This window comes from Nicotiana tabacum, chromosome 22 (genome assembly GCF_000715075.1).
Source record: "Nicotiana tabacum cultivar K326 chromosome 22, ASM71507v2, whole genome shotgun sequence".
NCBI classification, from domain to species: Eukaryota; Viridiplantae; Streptophyta; class Magnoliopsida; order Solanales; family Solanaceae; genus Nicotiana; species Nicotiana tabacum.
The window spans coordinates 160,325,994-160,337,328 of record NC_134101.1 but is presented as its reverse complement, the minus strand read 5'-3'; positions in this window follow the sequence as shown (position 1 = coordinate 160,337,328).

The following is an 11,335-nucleotide window of genomic DNA, read 5'->3' as shown; positions in this document are numbered from 1 at the left end:
AGAAGTCAATATCCCTGTCGGGTGGAATACCCGGTGGGTCTGAAGGAAATACCTCAGGAAACTCACGAACAATAAGCACCGAATCCGTAGAAGGAACCTCGGCACTAGAATCACGAACATATGCCAAATAGGCCAAACACCCCTTCTCGACCATATGTCGAGCCTTCATATATGAGATAACCTTATAGGTAGAATGACCAGGAGTCCCTCTCCACTCTAAATGAGGTAAACCCGGCAAGGCTAAGGTCATAGTCTTAGCATGACAGTCTAAGATAGTGTGGTAAGGTGATAACCAATACATCCCCAATATGACATCAAAATCAACCATATCCAAAAGTAACAAATCTACTCGAGTCTCTAGACCACCAATCACAACTATACATGAACAATGGCCACGATCTACCACAATAGAATCACCCACCGGTCTAGATACATATACAGGAGCACTCAAAAAATCACTAGGCATGACCAGATATGGTGCAAAATAAGATGACGCATAGGAGTATATAGATCCTGGATCAAATAGAATGGAAGCATCTCTACTACAAACCAGAACAGTACCTGTGATAACTGCATCGGAAGCCTCAGCCTTAGGCCCGGCTGGAAGAGCATAACATCGGAGCTGGGCCCCACCACTCTGAACTACATCTCTGGGACAGCCTCCTACTGGTTGGCCTCCACCACTAGCGGCCTGACCTCCACCTTTAATAACTCTACCTCCACCTCAAGCTGGCTGAGCGGGCGATGGAACACTTAATGCCTAAACTATGGCACGGGAACCCTGATGCTGAGAGTTGCTCTGTGCTCGGTGCTCAAGGGCAAAATCTAGAAATATGCCTCGTATCGCCACAAGTATAACAAGCCCTTGACTGTTGAGACTGCTGACCCTGACGGCCTGAATAACCACTCTGAAAACTTTGGAGCAGAGGTGCACTGATAGGAGCTGGTGGTGCACTGTAGGGCAACAGATCTAAATACTACATATGTGAACCCCGGCCACCTGGAGCACCGTGAGAAACCTGAAGTGCTGAATGAAATGGCATGAGAGGATGGCCTCTACCAAAAGAATCCCTGCCTCTAGATGACGCACCACTGAACTTGCCCGAATGAATAGGCCTTTTGTCAGACCCCTGACCATCCTCCTGTGATAGAACCATCTCAACTCTCCTGGCCACATTGGCCACATCTTTAAAAGAAATCTCACTCCCCTTCTCCTTAGCTATCTGCAATCGAATAGGTTGAACTATTCCCTCAATAAACCTCCTCACTCTCTCTCTCTCTCTCTCTCTCTCTCTCTTAGTGGGAAGTATAAGAAGAGCATGACGGGCCAAGTCAATAAATCTGGTCTCGTATTGAGTAACAGTCATAGAACCCTACTAGAGACGCTTAAACTGCCTCCGATAGTTCTCCCTCTGAGTGAAAGGAAGAAATTTCTCCAGAAATAGCTGAGAGAACTGATCCCAAGTCAAAGCTGGTGACCCAGCTGGTCTAGCCAAACAATAATCTCTCCACCAAGTCTTGGTGGATCCAGACAAACGAAAAGCAGCAAAGTCGACCCCATTGGTCTCCACTATCCCCATGTTCCGAAGAACCTCATGACAGCTCTCCTAATAATCCTGGGGATCCTCAGAAGATGTACCACCAAAAGTAGTAGTAAAAAGCTTGGTGAACCTGTCCAACATCCACAAGGCATCTGAAGATGTAGTTGATCCATCACTGGTCTGAGTTGTTGCTCGGCTGAAGAAGCGGTTCGTGACCTCACCATTCGTGAAAGAACAAGAGTAAAGGGTTTAATTTAGCAGTGAGAGAACAAAATTGCATGGCAAAGAAGAATAGATGTGAAGTTTTTCCTAACTCTGTAGCCTCTGGGGATAATTAAAGACATCTCTGCACCCATCCCTCAAACTCTACTCAGCTTGTATGTGAATTGTGAGACCTAAGCAACCTAGAACTCTGATACCAACTTGTCACGACCCGGATTTCCCACCCTCGGGAGTCGTGATGGCGCCTACTAGTGAAAGCTAGGCAAGCCAATCATCCAAATATTTTAGCTTTTCCATTTTTAATCCTATAACAGTTATGAATTAACATTATATAAACAACGGAAATAATAAAGTGGAAGAATGAAATGTAACAATTTAATAATAATACTGATACCAATCCATAAACATAAGCTACTCAGAACTGGTGTCATAATCTCACAGACTATTTAAGAATACTACAAATAGGGTCCGAACAAAATAGATGCATGTCTGTCTCTGAAATAGTAAAGAATAGAAGAAAAAACTAGATAGGAAGGGGACGCCAAGGCCTGCAGACACCTACAAGACTACCTCGGGTCGCCTGATGGACTGAAGGAAGCACCCTCACTGTGGTCCAAAAGCTACAACACCGGGATCTGCACACAGTGCAAAGTGTAGTATCAGCACAACCGACCCCATGTGCTGGTAAGTGACTAGCCTAACCTCGGCGAAGTAGTGACGAGGCTAGGACAAGACTACCAAATAATCATGTGAAGTTATATCATATATAGCAAGTAATAATGGCAGAAACTAACAATTTAAGATGGGAAGGGGAAACATGCTGCGGGGAATATCATGTACAAACAAATCTCAATAAAGAAGTGAAAGGAACACGAAAATTCAACTGTAAGCAAGAATAAGGAAATTAAAGACAAGTGCACAGCATCACCCTTCGTGTTTTTACCTTACATAATCATGGCACGGAATTATCCTTCGTTCATTATCACTCATATCATGGCACGACATTGTACATCATGCGGCACGACATCACCCTTCGTACTTTTACCTCACAATATCGGCACGGCATCACCCTTCATGCATTAACACTCTCAAATCATGCACGGCATCACCCTTCGTGCTTTACATTCTTCCTCACCCAAGCAACAATCACAAAGCAATTTGCGCAAGGGATTAATAAAATCATAATAAAATCCCGACAAGGGAAAAAATATCATGAATAATAACATCTCGGCAAGGGAGATAATATCAAAAGCAATAACAACTCGGCAAGGGAGACAATATCATAAACCTCTTCTCTTTTCCACAATTACTTCACAACTCAATTATCAACTTTAGTCAACGCTCTACAACGTTCAATTACTAATAATACTTCCCTAAGCCTTGTTCAACAATAGAAATCATCATATAAAGCATGAACAATACGAAACGGAGTCACATCAATCATAGTATAAGACTCACGGGCATGCTTGACACCGATGTATAGATACTCGTCACCACACCTATACGTCGTACTCAACAATTAACACATAGCAAATAAGACACAGCTCCTAATCCCTCAAGCTAAGGTTAGACCAAACACTTACCTCAATGCTACGAACACAATTCAAGCCTCAACTACCACTTTACCTCTTGATTCCACCACCAATTCGCTTGTATCCATCCACAATTTACTTAACAATATCAATAAATGCTAAATGAATCAATTATAATGCATGAAAATAGGTTTTCTAATGTTTTCCCCAAAAAGTAAAAAAATTGACCTGGGCCCACATGGTCAAAACTGATTACCTATTTACCCACGAACTCAAATATATAATTTGTTTTGAAATCGGACCTCAAATCGAGATCCAAATCCCCAAAATTTGAAAATCCTAAGTTCTACCTAAAACACCCAATTTCCCCCATGAAAACCCTTGATTTTGAATTGAAATCATGTGAAAAGATGTTATAGATTAAAGTAAATGAGTTAAAAATGACTTACAATCTATTTGGAGAAGAACTTTTCTTTAGAAAATCGCCCAAGAGAGCTTAGGGTTTGAGGGAGTTTAAAAATGAAGAATTTTCGGCTAAGTTATGATTTAAACAGGCGCAGATATCGCATTTGCGATGACATGTTTGCAAATGCGAACTCGCAATTGCGGCCAAAGCTTCGCAATTGCAAAGGTCTGCCTCTGCTTTCTTCGCAAATGCGAACAACTGTTCGCAATTGCGGTGCCTCCTAAGGTCGCATTTGCGACATAAGCTTCGCAAATGCGAAGGTTACCTGCCCTAGCCCATCATCCCAATTGTGTTGTTTCTTCGCAAATGCAAACTCGCATTTGCGAGCCAGGTTTCGCAATTGCGAAGCCTGTAGACCTTCAACAAAACAGCAGTTTTCCTAAGTCCAATTTCACTCTGTGGCCTATCCAAAACTCACCCGAGCCCTTGGGGCTCCAAACCAAACATGCGCGCCAGTCTAAAAACATCATACGAACTTGTTCGTGCGATGAAATCATCAAAATAACATCAACAACTATGAATTAAACGTCAAATTCATGAAATCACTCAAGAACATCAAAATTGCTATTTTCTCAACTATAGGTCCGTTTTATACCAAACCAACTCTGATCTTTACCAAATTTTACAGATTCATCGTAATTATTATTCCAAACTTGTACCTAGCTTCGGAACTAAGATACGGGCTCGATACCATCAAGAAAATGCATCAATTCACTTCTAAAAACTTTTATATTTTGCAGAAAATAATTTTCTTTAAAAATTCATTTCTCGGGCTTGGGACCTCGAAATTCGATTCCAGGCATATCCCAAGTCCCAAATTTTTCTACTGATCCTACGAGATAGTCGGATCACGGGTCCGGGTCCGTTTACCAAGAATGTTGACCAAAGTCAACTTCATTCAATTTTAAAAGCCAATTTCCATATTTTACTTAGTTTTCACATAAAAGCTTTCCGGAAACGCGTTCGGACTGTGCACGCAAATTTAGGAGAGACAAAAAGAGGTTTTAAGGTCTCGGAACACAAAATTTACTTTCAAAACGAGTGATGACCTTTTGGCTCATCACGGTGACATTTAAACCGAAATGTTTTTCTTGCTTGAATTGTGCTTAAAGAAAGTAAAAACTTCATGAGAATATTTTTACCAAGGATCAATAATCTTGCCTACAACAATTCCTCCATGAGAATTAAAACCAAGGCAAGCAAAATTACTGACTTGAAATAAGAGTTTACTGAAAAATTACTTTCACACTATTGTTTTATTCATTAGTTATTATATATTAATTTTACTCCACGAGAATTACAAAATTAATATATGAATAACTTAGAGATAAATATGTAGATGTGATGATCGAGTAATTAAAAACCATCATTTCAGCATAGTATGAAATGTAAATAAAAAGTTTCAAGCAAAGAATATATAAAAACTAAGATAATATTATAAAATATATCAAGCTTCATCAACTATCCCAATAAAAAGAAATTACTTCATTATGGAGTAAGAAAAGCTTAAAAAGATATTTAGAAGACTAGAAATATTTTTACTATAAGGAAAGAAAAGAAAGAAAGACCAAGACTAGTATTGGATATCCTTATACAAAGAGAGCTTTCTATTTATAGGAAAAGATGAGTATCTTTTGTCATGTTCCACTTTTGCGAATGTGAAATCTATGTATGCGAAGTGACTTTTGTGTACGTAGATTCTATATATGCAACTATGGCACTTGTGCTTCACTTTTGACTTCATGAGTTAGTCTTGCAAATGTAGCTTCCATGTATCCAAAGTGACCTTTGTGTAGGTAGATTCAATATATGAAAATATGGCACTTGTGCTTCACTTTATACTTCATGAGTTAGTCTTGCATATGTAGGTTCCATGTATGCGAATGTGACCTTTCCAAATATAGATTCTACGCATGCATCTATGACTCTTTTGCTTCCATTCTTGACTTCATGACTTACACTTGTAAATATAGGTTCTATGTATGCTATTGTGACTCTTACAAATATAGATTCCACGCATGCATCTATGACTCTTTTGCTTCCATTCTTGACTTCATGACTTAGACTTGCAAATATAGGTTCCATGTATGCAAATGTGACCTTTGTGTATATAGATTCCACATATGCAACTATACTCCTTTTCATCTCTAATTATCTCTTTTCATAAGCCCATATGTATACTCTACATTTGCGAATATGACGATGATGTGTGCAACTGTGGCTTTGCTTCTTTCTCTTGTCTTCTTCATAATTTTTTTTTCCTACAAGAATTGTTAGAAAATATGCAAGGATAGGATATTATTATTCATATTTTATTTTAAAAACGTATTTTTTACATATGAAATTATATGAATAATTTATATCTATCAAATACTCCCATACTTGAACTTTTGCTCGTCCTCGAGGAAAAAAAACACTTCAAAAATATATTTTCCAAAATCTATGAATATAGTAGGATAGAAAATTTGTACAAAATAAATATCTTCCAATATGGTCAATGAAATTAACCTTTTTAAATTCACCAGATCTTTTACCTTATTTCTGAATTCTGTTTTGATCAACAAGAACTTGCAATCTTCTTCCCTTGAATCTTTCAGAATTGACAGATTTATGATCACTTATTTAGTTAATATCATACTCTTGTCCATAGGCTTGCTTCTTATGTTTTTCTCCACTAATATAGGTTCAACACTGATTTTTAGAATCTTTCTAGGACTTTTCTTGGCTTGTAATGTTAGGCTTCAGGCTGGTAGAATAAGGATATTTTTAGAGTAACTTCTTTTCCCCAGATTGGAGCAAACATTTCTTGGTGCTCGATATTTCCTCCCTTTGATAACACTTTTTTTTGGTTTTGTCTCTCTTTTTTTTTTCTTTTTTTTTGTAATCTCAAATATCTTATATTCACATAAAAAAAATTCTTCTTCCATCCCTTTTTAAAAAATATATATATATATACACCAACCTCTGCTCATTTTTAGCTAGAAGATCTCATGACTATATATGTATATATATATAATTACTCTTTTTTTCTTTTTCTTCTTCTTTATAAGAGATCAAAGTGTTTAAAAAAATGGGATAAAGGCTCAAAGAAAGGTTCTAATGGAATATTTATATGTATTTGGTTAGAAAATAAGAAGGCCAGAAAATGATAAATCAAAGAAAGCCTAATTTCATTTTTCAAAAACCGGTGTCACCTATTATTTCGCCTTGAGAAATATTTAGAGCAAGTTCTAGCCAAGTTTATTGATTCTACCTATTTTGCGATCATAATTGTTCTCAATTCCAATGATTTCCGGAGATAAAGGTGCTTGCTCCTGCCTTCACAAAAATCAAAATCATAGATATAGAATTTACATGGTGAATATGAAAAGAATTAATCATTGGACATATAGTAAAAAATTTATTTTATTAATTAAAAACCTACAAATAGGATAGAGGAGAAAAAAATAATTATATAGAAATATTTTATAAAAATATAACTTTATATAAACATATATATCTATTAATTAGATTCATATATAACGTATACTAGAAATGCATCAGAATATACTCCCTCCACACGTGAACTATTTCATCCTCCTGGAAAAAATACGTGATAACAGATATACATATATAAGTATTAATTAAGGAAAAGAAAAAATTAATACTAATGTATATAAAATAAAATAAAAAATCTTTTTGGCTTTCAAGTTTACAATCACAGAAGAAAGCTTGAAAGAAACTGTGACTACACATGTTCTATGTGTAATAGACTGACTAATTTAAGACCGTATCAATCATTTGGTCCTGGTTTAAATATAAACCAAAAATTACCTAAACCAACATTCGACTTGAAACATTAAATGGTTGACCAACCAGTTACGTAGGCATATCAATCACCATAGAGTTGCTCCTGTGTAGGTGACTCTATTTCTGTAGAGGCCTTCATGAGATGCCTTGGTTGTATAGTAACCTAGATATTGACCAGATTAATTGGTTAAGCATATAATTATCAAACCTATGTTGTACTTATAAGGCTTCATTGCTTCGCCCTAAATGGCTATGGGTATGTCAATATAGTTCTGAGTTTAACGTCGTCAGCTCGACTTATTACCTGTGGAATTCATCAGTCTATCAAAGTGACCAATGAATGTTACTCAAAATGTCCTCCAAAGTACAATTTTAGTCTTTGACCATTTACCTTAAACTTGTAACCTCCATTATTCTGTTGGATTTTAATTGCTCCATATGGAGTAACATTTGTTACATTGTAAGGACCTGTCCATATTGATTTTAATTTTCTTGGGAATAGCCTGAGTCGACTATTGTAAAGAAGCACTTGATCACCAATTTTAAAACCTTTTTGTCGGATCAAATTGTCATGCCATTTTTTTGTTTTTTCTTTAAAAAATTTTGTATTTTCATAGGCTTCCAACCTCATTTCTTCCAACTCATTAACTTGAAAAAATCTATTTTTACCAACAGAAACTAATTCAAAGTTTAATGCTCTTAGTGCCTAAAAAGCTTTGTGTTCTAATTCAACTGGCAAATGACTAGCTTTCCCAAAGACTAATCTATATGTCACGACCCAAGTTCTCCCTGCGTGAACTGTCGTGACGGCACCTCGTCTCTACGACTAGGTACGCCTAACAAATTGCAGAAACAGGAAATGAAATAGGAAACTGGCAAGTTGTGGGTAAAACATAATAAAAGAGTTTCAAATGCCGCTCGGCATATACAATACACACTCTCAAAACTAAATCAAACTCCCAAAACCCGGAATCTCATGAAATCAAAAGCTATAGAAGACTACACAGTGTTCTAACTCCAGAATGTCTAATCAAAAGTAAATACAGGAAGTCTAAAGCTGAAAGGGAGGATAGAGAGGGACTTCTAGGTCTGCGGATGCGGCAGATATACCTCGAAGTCTCTGATATCGCCCGCTTCACTTATAGAACGGCTGAGCAGAAGAACCTGGATCTGCACACGAAAAACATGTGCAAGAAAGGGCATGAGTACACCACAGCGGTACCCAGTAAGTGTCAAGCCTAACCTCGGTCGAGTAGTGACGAGGAAGGTCAAGGCCCTACTGGTTATATATATATAAAACAAGGTAAAATAATATGAAATGCGATAGTATAATTAAAATACTAACAGTCGGTAAAGAATAAAATCACAGAAAGAATACAACTCAGTACACAGAGATAGCAACATGGGATCTCCCAGGATATCGTCCCGTAGTCCCAAATGTAAATGTGCAGAGGATTTCCGGGGATATCGTCCCATAGTCTGAATCATAAATATGCAGGGGACTCTCCCGGAATACCAATCCGTAGTCCCAAAGTAAATATCCAGTACAGGTGAATCTTCCGAGGATCTCGTCCCGTAGTCCCAAATCATAAATACGCAAGGGGAGTTTCTCTCACACAAGGTTAGGCAAGCCACTTACCTCGAACCAGCTAAAAATCAATCTGAATCTCGCTCTTGCCACGAGTATCCAACTCTAAGTGGCCCAAATCTAATCAAATCAATTTCATAATGTAAATATAACTTCAAACAATGAATTTAGGTAAAGGAATCGAAGCTAAGGTAAGAAAACAGAAAACGCAAAAAATCATCCTTGGGACCTCGTCTCGGAATCGGGTAAAAAATTAGGGATTATGGACACCCATTCACTCACGAATACACTCGAACAAAAATACCAAAATCCGACATCAAAATCTCACTCAAAACATGAATTTTCAAATTGGGGAACTTTTCTCCCATTTTCAAACTTTTACCCTCCATTTCCTTAATTAGAAGAGGAAAACAACAATAGATTATAGTATTATGATCAAAATCGAGTTAGAATTCGTTACCCAATGATCCTCCTTCAAAACCCCTCGAAATATCGTCTCCCACCAAGCTCCAATTCGATTTTTGTATTATGAAATTTCAAACCCTCAAATTTTCTATATCTGCACAGCGATTCCCGCATCTGCGGTTCATGGGGCCGCACCTGCAGTTCCGCACCTACGTCTTGGGCTTCGCATTTGTAGTAGTTCATTAACTCCCTACGCACCACGCCTGCGCTCTCTTCTCCGCAGATGTAGTCCGCTTCTGCGGTCCTTAAGCCGCATCTGGGGTCATTGGCCTTTGTGCCCAAAATCGCACCTACGGGCTCCTCACTGCAGGTGCAAAATTACCAGAAGCAGCAAACTTCAGAATAGCTTAAGTCCAAATTCAACTTCTGTTAAGCATCCAAAACTCACCCCAGGGCCCCGGGACCTCAACATGTCACGACCCAAAAATCGACCCGATCGTGATGGCGCCTATCGTGAAACTAAGTCAGCCACTTATTCCCAAAAAATTCCATTTTTCAATTTAAAACTTAAGAAAATCATAATTTTAACAGAAATCCAATAAGATAAAAGTAGAAGTCAAAATCCAGCGGAAACAAATACAAGCCCGACCTCGGGTGTCACTAAGTCATGAGCAAAACTATTACAACTATTCGAAATAACACGACCAACACAGTCTGAGAATATCCAGCAAATATACTAAATGAAGATAAGGAAGGAGAAGGCGGAACTGTGGTCACCAAGAAGCTACCTCCCGATCTCCAAGGAAAAGTCCATAATGTTATAATCAGCAGCCGCTACCGCGGCCCGAGATACCTGGTTCTGCACACAAGGTGCAGGGGGTAACGTGAGTACAGCAACTCAGTATGTAACAAGTACAAACTATGGACTGATAGGTAATGACAAACTAAACCTCAACAGGTATACAAAAACCTGTACGGAAAAGTAGACATGCTTGCAGTTCAAATAAAAACTCAACAATAAGTATTTACAAAATGGCCAGTACGGAGTATAAATCTCAGTAAAACTCTAAGTACCAATGCACAGATAGCATGATCAATGTCCTGTATACCTCCACTCACAAGTTCTCAACCACTCGGTATTGTATATAGCCATCCGGCCAAGGAAAGATCCATCCCGAAATATACACATCACTGACCATAGTTATCCAGTACCGAGGAAGGACATTACAGCCCTATAGAGAAGATCCATCTCCAGATATCAATACTTCGGACAAGATCCATGTCCAGGGAAGATCCATCCTCAACACCATTATCTGCGCTCCCTAGGGGTGTAAAGACTCCGGAGGGGCTTCTCTTATCCCAAGCGCTATATCAAGCCAACGAAAAGATGATCAATATCTCGCTACGGCATGCAGCTTGATCCCATACTATCACTCAATATCAGGCTCTCGGCCTCACTCAATCATTACTCTCCAGTCTCACACTCACGGGCTCACAGATGTCATGATACTAGTCCGAACAATGATATAATATGTCACATAGCAATAATCAAGACTGAGGCATGATAGAATATGCATGAACAGGACTGAGTAAAAAAATATAAATGAAGGTAATGACATGACAGCAAGAAATGACCTCTCGGTCTCAACAGTGTTGGCGTGAAGCCTTAATAGGATAATTAGCATAATTTATAGCTCATTAACTTAATCACATAATTATAACATAGATATCAGCATGAAAGAGTCACTAAGCGATGCCATGGAATGAACCAGGCTGCAATTCCCATGGTGCA